A 10,457-nucleotide genomic window follows, 5' to 3' on the forward strand; every position below is an offset into this window, starting at 1 on the left:
GGAGGACCTCTGGTGTTGGGACAGCCTGGGAAAGCTGGGACTTTTCAGCCTGGAGAAGAGAAAGGAGACCTTAGAGCACCCTTCCAGTATCTGAAGGGGGCTAGAAGGGAGCTGGGGAGGGACAAGGGCTTGTAGTGACAGGACGAGGGGCAATGGCTTGGAACTGGAAGAGAGGAGATTGAGCCTGTTAGGACACTGGACATGGAGCATAGGAATAGATGGTTACAAGCTCTTCAGGAAAGAGAGGCAGAGGAGTGTGAAGGTGTTGCCTTCCACATAAAGGACCAGTCCATGGAGCTCCACTTTGGGACAGATGAAGAGGTGGTAGAGAGATTATGGGTGTGGGTTAAAGGAAAAGCAAGGGAAAGGGTCCAGAGGGCCAGCTGGAGCAGCTCCCCTATGGGGGCAGGTGAGAGAGCTGAGGCTGTTCAGCCTGGAGAAGAGAAGGCTGCAGGGAGACCTTAGAGCAGCCTTCGAGTACCTGATGGGGACTAGAGGAAAGCTGGGAAGGAACTTTTGGCAAGGGCTGGGAGTGCCAGCAGGAGGAGGAATGAAGCTTGAGTGGGGCAGATTGAGACTGGAGATGAGGGAGAAATTCTTTCCAGTGAGGGTGGTGAGACACTGGCACAGGTTGCCCAGGGAGGCTGTGGCTGCTCCCTCCCTGAAGGTGCTCAAGGCCAGGTCGGATGAGATCTTGAGCAACCTGGGCTAGTGGGAAGTGTCCCTGCCAACGGCAGGGAGGTTGGAACTGGATGATCTTGAAGGTCCCTTCCAACCCAGACCATTCCATGAGTGTGTGACCTGAGCAGATGACTGCTGTGACCAAGGCACACAGATGCCTCCGTGCTCAGCTGAAGCCAGCTGCCGGTGGCCTCGCACACGCTGCTCGTCCCTGAGCCAGATGTGAAAGCAATTAGCACAAGGGGAAGGCTCTCTCCCCGAGCCTGTGGGGCTTTTTATAGGTTAGTGTTTATTTTTGGACCTGCTTTCTGGAGGTGAGTTTTGGCAGGCCTCTCAAGGACTGCTTTCTGTCATGACTGGCCATTGTTTAAAGTTCTTTTATTGCTCTGGCAAGGGCTTGGGTTGGAAAGGGGAAAGGGATTCTAAAGGGATTCTATTCCTTCTTCTTCTTTTTTTTTTTCCCCCCCTGTCATCATATTCAGACTATTATTTCAGACAGCAAAAGGATGACAATGTCTGCAGAGCTGATAGGAGCAACCTCAGCTTCTGCCTCCTCAGGAAATAGCAAGGCTGAAGGCAGTCCTGCTGTGAAAGTGCCCAGAATGCTTGTCTGGAAATAAAAATAAAGTCAGCCCTCATGGAAATTGCTTTTAAAAGAAAGGAAGAAGAAAAAAAAGTCTCTTTCTCCTCACTCTTCAGCTCCCCGTGCAGCCCTGCCATGGGGCTCTTTCCATCACCACATAAACACCTCCCCCATGGCACTAAACCCTCTTGAAGGAGGGCTCTGCCTTGACATTGTCCCCTGGCATGATTCCTTACTCACCTTCTCACTGAACCCCAGCCTGGTGTGGGGTTGGAAGGGACCTCTGAAGATCATCTTCTCCAATGCTCCTGCTAAAGCAAGTTCATTCAGAGCAGGTTGCTCAGGATCACAATGTCCAGGCGGGTTTGGAATCTCTCCAGAGGAGACACCACAACCTCTCTGGGCAGCCTGCTCCACCACTCTGGCACCCTCACAGGGCTAACCATTAAACCAACACTGCCAAGTCCACCTCCAGACCATGTGCCTCAGCACCACATTGACACAGCTTCTAAGTCTCTCCAGAGATAGAGACTCCACCACTGCCCTCGGCAGCCTGTTCCATGTCTTGGCAACCCTCTTGGGGAAGGGCTTTACTTAATGTCCAACCCAAACCTCCCCTGGTGCAACTTCAGGCCATTGCCTCTTGTTCTGTTACTGTTACTTGGGGGAAGGGATCAACTCCACCTCATTGCAACCTCCTTTCAGGGAGTTGTAGACAACAACAAGGTCTCCCTCAGCCTCCTTTGCTCCAGAGTCAACACCTCCAGTTCTCTCAGCTGCTCCTCACCAGTCCTGCCCTCCAGACCCTGAAGTAGCTTCCTTGCCCTTCTGTGGACATGTTCCACACCTCCAAATCCTCCTTGAAGTGAGTGGCCCAAAGTCAACCCAGCACTCAAGGTGTGGCCTCACCAATGCCCAGCAGAGGGGCACAATCCCTGCCCTTCTCCTGCTGCCCACACTACTGTGAAGGCAAGAGACCTTTGAAGCTCATCGAGTCCTCCTGCAGTCTCTCCCCAGCTTTCTTGTCAGCCACCTTAAGTCCTGGAAGCTGTTTCCTTTGGCTTTCCCACCCAGTTTGTGCCTGGCCCCTCCAGCTATCCCAGCCCAAACCAGGATGCCAGAGATGGACACTCCGTGGACTGAATTTGGATCCCCTCCCAGTGCAGCCTGTGATGCTCAGGGCTCTTGCTGGTTTAGCTCAGCATCGCTCTCTGGTTTCCACACATCAGCAGCTGTGGGGCTGCAGAATTCCAGAGGAGATTTACTACTTCAAAACAAAGGGAACCCACTCCCATGCAAAGCTGGGAAGTCATCAGGTTTGTTACTTGACAGCATTTGGCAGAGAATTATTTCTGCTAGAAGGGGCAGATCAAGTTTCCTCCTAAACACCCTTTTCTCCTACCCCTTGCAAGGCTCCATCTGTCTACAGATGCCCCCAGATCACACCAAATTTACCCCAGTGCCCTCAAATACACACAAATCACCCCCAAATCACCCCAAACACCCATCATCACCCCCAAGATTAACCCAAATACCCTAAAATACATACAAATCACCCCAAAAATGATCCCAAACATCCATCATCACCCCCAAGATTAACCCAAACACCCTCAAATACCCACAAATCACCCAAAAAATCACCCCAAACACCCATCATCACCCCCAAGATTAACCCAAATACCCTCAAATACACACGAGTCACCCTAAAATCACTTCAGACACCCACAGATCGCCCCCAAGATTAACCCAAATGCCCTCAAATAGCCACACATCACCCCAAACACCCACAGTCACCCCCAAGACTAACCCAGATGCCCTCAAACCACCCCAAAAATCAACCCAAAATTACCTTAGTGACTCCCAAAAGGAACCCAAGTGTCCTCACATACCCTAAACACCTACAGTCACCCCCAAAATGAACCCAAATGCCCTCAGATACCCACAAATCACTCCCAACATGAATCCAAATGCCCTCAAAAATCCATAAAGCTCCCCCCAAATTACCCCAAACACCTACAAACACCCCCAAAAAGAACCCAAATGGCCTCAGATACCCACAAATCACCCCCAAGATGAGCCCAAGTGCCCTCACATACCCACAAAAGCCCCCCAAAATTACTCCAACACCTACAAACACCCCCAAAAGGAACCCAAATGCCCTCAGATACCCACAAATCACCCCCAAATTACCCCAAATTCCTACAAGCACCCCCCAAGATGAACCCAAATGCCCTCAGACACCCACAAATCCCCCCAAAACTGGTCCATCTGTCCCTCCCCCATAAGCAGCCAGCATGAGGAGCATTTCTTTCCTGCCATGCCCAGCCACAGACCTTTGGAACTATCAGGGAGCTTTCATGACATAAATATTTTGCCTCATCCTTTGTCTCATGTTGCATGGCATTTTGTCAGTCCTTGGAACCCTCTGGTCCACTCAGCCAGATGGAGTCCACAGTGCCTGTGAAAGACAAATGGGAAAGCAGGGTGGAGTCAGGGAGTTTCCTGCCCTGCAAGAGGCTCACAGCCCCAAACAGACTGCCCTGCAGTGGTGCCAGCCAGGAGGCATCTACCAGCACTCTGGGCAGCCTGGGCCAGGCTCTCACCACCCTCAGGGTCAAACATTTCTCCCTTGTCTCCAATCTCAATCTCCCTCTTTTAGCTTCAAACCACTCTCCTCTGTCCTGTCACAACAGACCCTGCTGAAAGTTCTCTCCCCAGCTTTCCAATTGTCCACTTTAAGCCACCAGAAGGTCTCCCTGGAGCCTTCTCCTCTCCAGCCTGAACAAGCCCAACTCTGAGCCTGGCCTCACAGCAGAGCCCTTCCAGCCCTGCCAGCATTGCTGTGGCCTCCTCTGGCCCTGCTCCAACAGGTCCCTGTCTGTGCTGAGGACTCCAGAGCTGGCCCCAGCCCTGCAGGGAGGGTCTCAGCAGTGCACAGCAGCAGGGCAGGATCCCCTCCCTGCCCCAGACTGGTTTGGGTTGAAAGGGACCTTCAAAGCTCATCCAGTCCAAGCCCCTGCAGTCAGCAGGGACATCTGCAGCTGCAGCAGGCTGCTCACAGCCCCATGCGACCTGCCCTGGAATGGTGCCAGCCGTGGGGCAGCTCCCACTTCTTTGGCCACCCTTGGCCAGGCTCTCACCCCTCTCAGGATCGTTTTTTCCCTTCTTTCCAGCCTGGATCTCCCTCTTCCAGCTAAAACTGAAGGCATCACCTTCTCCATCAGCACCCTGAGCAAGGTCTGTCCCCAAAGTGGCCACAAGTGAGACTTTTCTCATCCACACAGAGCTGCAACTGCAGGACCCATGGGTGAAGGTGAAGCTCCTCTGCTGAGCAGCACAGGGGCACTTTTGAAGGCACATCTCAGCAGAATGGGGTTTTTCCCCCCTCTCTTATCTCTGCAGAGAGTTTATTCCTCGATGTGCAAGCAGCAGGAAAGGAGGCATCTGGGGCTGGAGCAGCCCTTCCTGCAGCAGCAGTTCTGGCAGGAGCCCAGCTCCTTGCCTGGAGTTTTCACAAACAAGCACCAAAGGGGTTCAGGTTTGCAGCTTGGTGGAGCTCACATTTTTCCACCTTCTTATTTTTCCTCCTCCAGTCCACGAGATCCAGCTCCTGGGAGCTCTGCAGGGTTTTGTGCAAGCTATCTCTTGGATTCAGGGGGGGTTGTGGTTTTGTTACACCCACCTCGAGTTTTATTTGAGAAGGGCCCAAAATACAAAGTGAGTAATTGGCCAAACCCAGCAGGTTTTGCCTGGGTTTAGGCCAAACATTCTTCCACCCCACCTGAACACATAAATCATCTCAGTTGTAAAGCTGGCCTCTGGAAGCAGAGGCAGCTCATTCATATCCTTATACCTTAAACATCAACGTGGCAGGGAGGGGTTCTGCCCCCAAACCATCTTTCTCTGCCCACCGAGTGCCCAGGGATGCTGCACAACCAGCTCACCTGCAGAGGCATGCCCTAGGTATGAAGCATGACACCTTCCACCAGGAACAACCCCCCAAATGCTGATGTGGAACTAAAAGAGGAGAGCTTCAGACTAGAGAAAAGGGAGAAATGACTGACACTGAGGTGGCCCAGAGAGGTGGGAGATGCCCCACGGCTGGCACCATTGCAGCTCAGGCTGTTGGGGGCTGTGAGCAACCTGCTCTAGCTGCTGACTGCAGGGGCTTGGACTGGATGAGCTTTGAAGGTCCCTTCCAACCCAAACCAGTCTGGGGTTTTAAATCAGCATCACAATGTTTATAACTTGCAAGGTTTAAATTCCACTGCCAGCATTGAATGAAGGGAAATGAGGGCAGGAGGACCTGTCTGTGCTCTCAGCTTTTATTGTCTTGTTGGGACTTCCAGGGAAGTATTGGAGGATTTGTCTTAAAGCCACAATCCCTGGTGTCACAAAGCTGCATGAGAAACTCACCTCTCCTCCCACATTCCTTTCTGAACCTCATCCTTGCACAGCAAACGTGGCCAAAAGGAGGGGGTTGCTAAAGCCAAACCTCTTCCAACTATGCAAACCTCTGTTTCTGAAGGCAAAGGGGGTGGGAGGACAGAGCACAAAGTCACAGAATGGTTTGGGTTGGAAGACACATTCAGGATCATGGAGTCCAACTCTCAACCCAGCACTACCAGGTCACCATCAAACTGTGGCACTCAGCACCACATCTCTGCAGTTTTGAAACCCCTTCAGGGATGGGGACTCCACCACTGCCCTGGACAGGCTGGGCCAGGCCTTAACAACCCTTTTGGGAAAGAAATTGTTCCTCATGTCCAACCTAAACCAGTCCTGGTGAAGCTTGAGGCCATTTCCTCCTGTCCTGTCACTTGTTTCATGGGAGAAGGTGTTGACCTCACTCCAACCTCCTTTCAGGCAGTTGTAGGGAGCAATGAGGTCTCCCCTCAGCCTCCTTTTCTCTAAGTTGAACAGCCCTAGCTCCCTCAAAAGCTGTCCAGAAGCTTCTCCTTGTGCTCTAGACCCTTCACCAGCTTTGTTGCCTTTCTCTGGACTCCTTCAAGACCCTCAAGTCTATCCATCCTATCTCTTGTTGAACGTCCCAGGGACTGGAATACTCCACAACTACACTTTTTGAATTGAAAGAGGCAGAGAAAAGGAGACCTCCCCACCCCAGCCACACTCAACAGCCTTCCTGGTAGCACCTGATCAGAGGACAACTCACACTTCAGTAGGTTGCATCATCCAACCTCATTTTTTTCCTGTGGGATCCTTTTGCTTCTCTTCCAGGACACAGGGAGCAAGGCTGGGACATCATCCCCTTGCTCCAGGGTGCAACACTGTAGGTGTGCACCTTCCTGGGCTCCAATGGCAGCAGGGTGAAGGATGCTGATGTACATCCAGCACAGCTGAGAGGTCTCTAAGGGACAGCTCCATCAATCCAAAGGGCTGGAGAGCCACTCTGATCCCCATCCAAGGAGCCAGCAGCAGCTCCAAGCCACCTGTAGCACCTGATGAGAAGATAACTTACAGTTGAAGACACTTCAGTAGGTCAGGTCATCCAATCTCACTTTTCCCATGGGATCCCATTGCTGCTCTGCCAGGACACACCAAGCAAGGCTGGGACATCCTCTTTTTGCTCCAGGGAGCAGGTGTGCACCTTCCTGGGCTCCGTGGCAGCAGGATGCAGGATGCTGGTGTACATCAGGACAGCTGGGAGCTCTCCATTGGCCAAAACAGTTGGTGAGCCACCCTGGTCCCCATCCAAAGGGCCACCAGCAGCTCCAAGCCACCTCAAGCTTGGTAGCACCTGATGAGAAGACATCTTGTAGTGGAAGACACTTCATGGCATCCAACATCACTTTTCCCATGGGATGCCTTTGCTGTTCTGCCAGGACACACCAAGCAAAGCTGGGACATCCTCTCTTTGCTCCAGGGTGCAGCGCTGCAGGTGTGCACCTCTCTGGGCTCCAATGGCAGCAGGATGCAGGGTGCTGATGTACATCCAGCACAGCTGGGAGGTCACCATCAATCCGAGGGGGCTGCTGAGCCACTCTGCTCCCTATCCATGAGGCCAGCAGCAGCTCCAAGCCATGTCAGTGAGGTCGGATGCTCCAGGGGCGATCGCCCATGGTGAGAGCTGGGAGCCACCACGCCGTGACTGCAGGCTGGCTATTTAGGGAAAGCACTTCTTGTCTCCCCAGACCCTTTTTCCTCCTGACAGCATCCTGCCCAATGATGGGCTATTCTTAGAGACATCTATTTTGGGTTGGAATGCTGGAATTAAGCTCCTTCCTGCCTTTAAAGAAAACATGCCAAGGGAGATTTCGAAAGCTTCACCCTAGTTTGAAGGCTCTGCTCCGGCTGCTGAGCAAAGCAGATTTCTTTGTGAGCTTCCACATTTAATGGGAGGTGAGATGTGTCCCCACAGCCCCCCAGCAGCAAGACCACCCTCCTGAGGCTCTGGGAATCAGAGAATCATTTTGGTTGGAAGAGCTGGGGTGATATTTCCTTTGAGTGGGGCCAAGGAGCTGCCACAGGGTTCCTTTGTCCCCTCCTTCTTGGCAACATTTTGTATCAGCTCTGAATGGATTTAGGGGAAATATTTTCCTGCAAAATCTTTGGGTTTTGATTGGTTTGGGTTTTTTTTTTTGACAAAGGCTGATCCTGGCTTCTGGCACCAGCAGCCCCATGATGGCTTTAGCATCCACAGGCTGAACCTGTTGAAGGCAAAGCCAAGAGCTCTGATGAGCTCTTGGGCTCCTTATCCCACCTCAGGGCTTTGCAGCTTTCAAATTGAGTCACAGGCTCACAGGATGTCAGAAGGGACCCAAAGAGATCATGAGTCCAGCCCCCCTGCCACAGTCTAGCTCAGGTCACATAGGAACACATCCAGACAGGCCTTGAAAGGCTCCAGAGAAGGAGACTTCACAGCAGGGGGGTTGGAATTAGATGATCCTTGTGGTCCCTTCCAACACTGACTGATTGTGTGATTGCCTAGGGAACCTGTGCCAGTGCTCTGGGACTCTTACAGTAATGAAGTTCCCCCTTGTGTTGAGCTGGAACCTCCTGTGCTGCAGCTTCCATCCATTGCTCCTTGTCCAATTCCAGGGAGCAAGTGAGCAGAGCCTGTCCCCCACCTCCTGACCCCCAGCCCTCAGATATTTAGAAACATTTATTAGATCTCCTCTCACTCTTCTCTTCTCCAGACTAAACAGCCCCAGGTCCCTCAGCTTCTCCTCATCAGGCAGTGCTCCAGTCCCCTAAGCATCCTCATACAGCTGGACCCTCGCCGTCAGATCCCTGTCTCTCTTAAACTGGGCAGCCCAAACCTGACTCAAGATGAGGTGTCCCCAGAGCAGAGTAGAGGTGGAGGAGAACCTCCCTTGATCTGTTGGGCAACTCTTTCTAATGCACACCAGGATAGTCCCTCAGGAGGAGCCTGTCCACCCTCCTTCACTCCGTGTCCCCAGGCAGGCAGCATTTTAAAGCCTTGCTGTTATCCCAGGTTTGCTCCGAGTTATCTCCTACTCTATCTGCCTCCAGCGAATCATTAACACAGATTACATCCTGAGCAGAGCTGGCTGGGAACTGCAGTTTCCATTCCTTGGGAAATCCTGACATTAAGGGCTTGATTCTGAAGGGGAGGGGGGGGAAAAAGCCAACCCCAAACACAAACCTGGAATTCTTGTGTTTGCCAAACCCCAAACATTTCCTCCCAGCAATCAATTCAGGGCCATTAGAGTGTTTCACTTCAGCGACTCTTTTCATTCCCCTTTTCATTCCTCTGCAGCTGTACCTCACACACCACAAGCAGGTGCAATTAGGCAGCTGAAGGCAATATAATGTTCAAATTTACAGCCTGCATTGCAAGACTTTCAGTGAAGTGACAAAGCAGAATCATCCTGCATTCAAACCTGGAGTTTTGATAGTGTCCAAGCAAAATATTACAGCTTCTTGCTTTTGCTGCTGGAAAATGTTGTTGGAATCAGCACATTTCTACCACGTGGCTCAAGTTCAGTCAATCTGCTTTTGGGGATGGAAAGTTGGACTGAGAAGCATTTTTTCAGTGGCTTTCCTAGCCAAGGTGTTCCCATCCTACTCATTCCCAAAGCACTCTTCCCCCATCTTCTAGATGCTGGTGTTCAAACGCTGTGCTGAGACATAAGCAACGGACACAGAAATCAAGGTAATGATTTTCCAGTCTTGAAAATCAGAATCACAGAATGGAATCGTGGAATTGTCTTGGTTGGAAAGGACCTTCAAGGTTATCAAGTCCAACATTTAACCCAGCACTGCAAGGGCACCATCAAACCGTGACCCACAGCACCACATCTGCACAGCTTTGAAACCGCTTCAGGGATGGGGACTCCACCACTGCCCTGGGCAGCCTGGGCCAGACCTTGACAACTCTCAAGGGGAAGAAATCGTTGGTCTCTTCTGCCAGGCAATCAGCAGCAGAACAAGGGGACACAGTCTCAAGTTGTGCCAGGGGAAGTCTGGGCTGGATGTTAGGAGGAAGTTGTTGGCAGAGAGAGTGATTGGCATTGGAATGGGCTGCCCAGGGAGGTGGTGGAGTCACCATCCCTGGAGGTGTTCCAGACTGGATGAGGCACTTAGTGCCATGGTCTGGTTGACTGGATAGGGCTGGGTGCTAGGTTGGACTGGATGATCTTGGAGGTCTCTTCCAACCTGGTTGATTCTATGATTATGATTCATGTCCAACTTAAACCAGTCCTGGTGGAGCTTGAGGCCATTTCCTCTTGTCCTATCACTCGTTCCTTGGGAAATGAGACCAACCCCCAGCTGGCTCCAACCTCCTTTCAGGGAACTAGGGAGAGCAATGAGGTCTACCCTCAGCATCCTCTTCTCCAGATTAAACAAGCCCAGGTCCTTCAGCTGCTCCTCCCCAGCCCTATTCTCCAGACCCTTCACCAGCTTCTCTGCCCTTCTCTGAACCCACTCCAGCCTCTCAATGTTCTTCTTGGAATGAACAACCCAAAACTGAAGGCAGTGTTCAAGGTGTGGCTTCACCAGTGCCCAGTACAGGGAGACAATCACTGCCCTGGTCCTGCTGGCCACACCATTGCTGATCCAGGCCAGGATGCTGGTGGCCTTCTTGGCCACTGTGATGGCTTGGGCGTTACCCACCCCTCCATACACTCTTATGAGTTCGCCCAGACTGGACTCAGGCAGCTGGAAGTTAAGGAATGAAGCTTTGTATTCATGGCTTAGCAGGGATTTA

The sequence above is a fragment of the Pogoniulus pusillus genome, chromosome 11 (assembly GCF_015220805.1).
Source record: "Pogoniulus pusillus isolate bPogPus1 chromosome 11, bPogPus1.pri, whole genome shotgun sequence".
NCBI lineage: Eukaryota > Metazoa > Chordata > Aves > Piciformes > Lybiidae > Pogoniulus > Pogoniulus pusillus.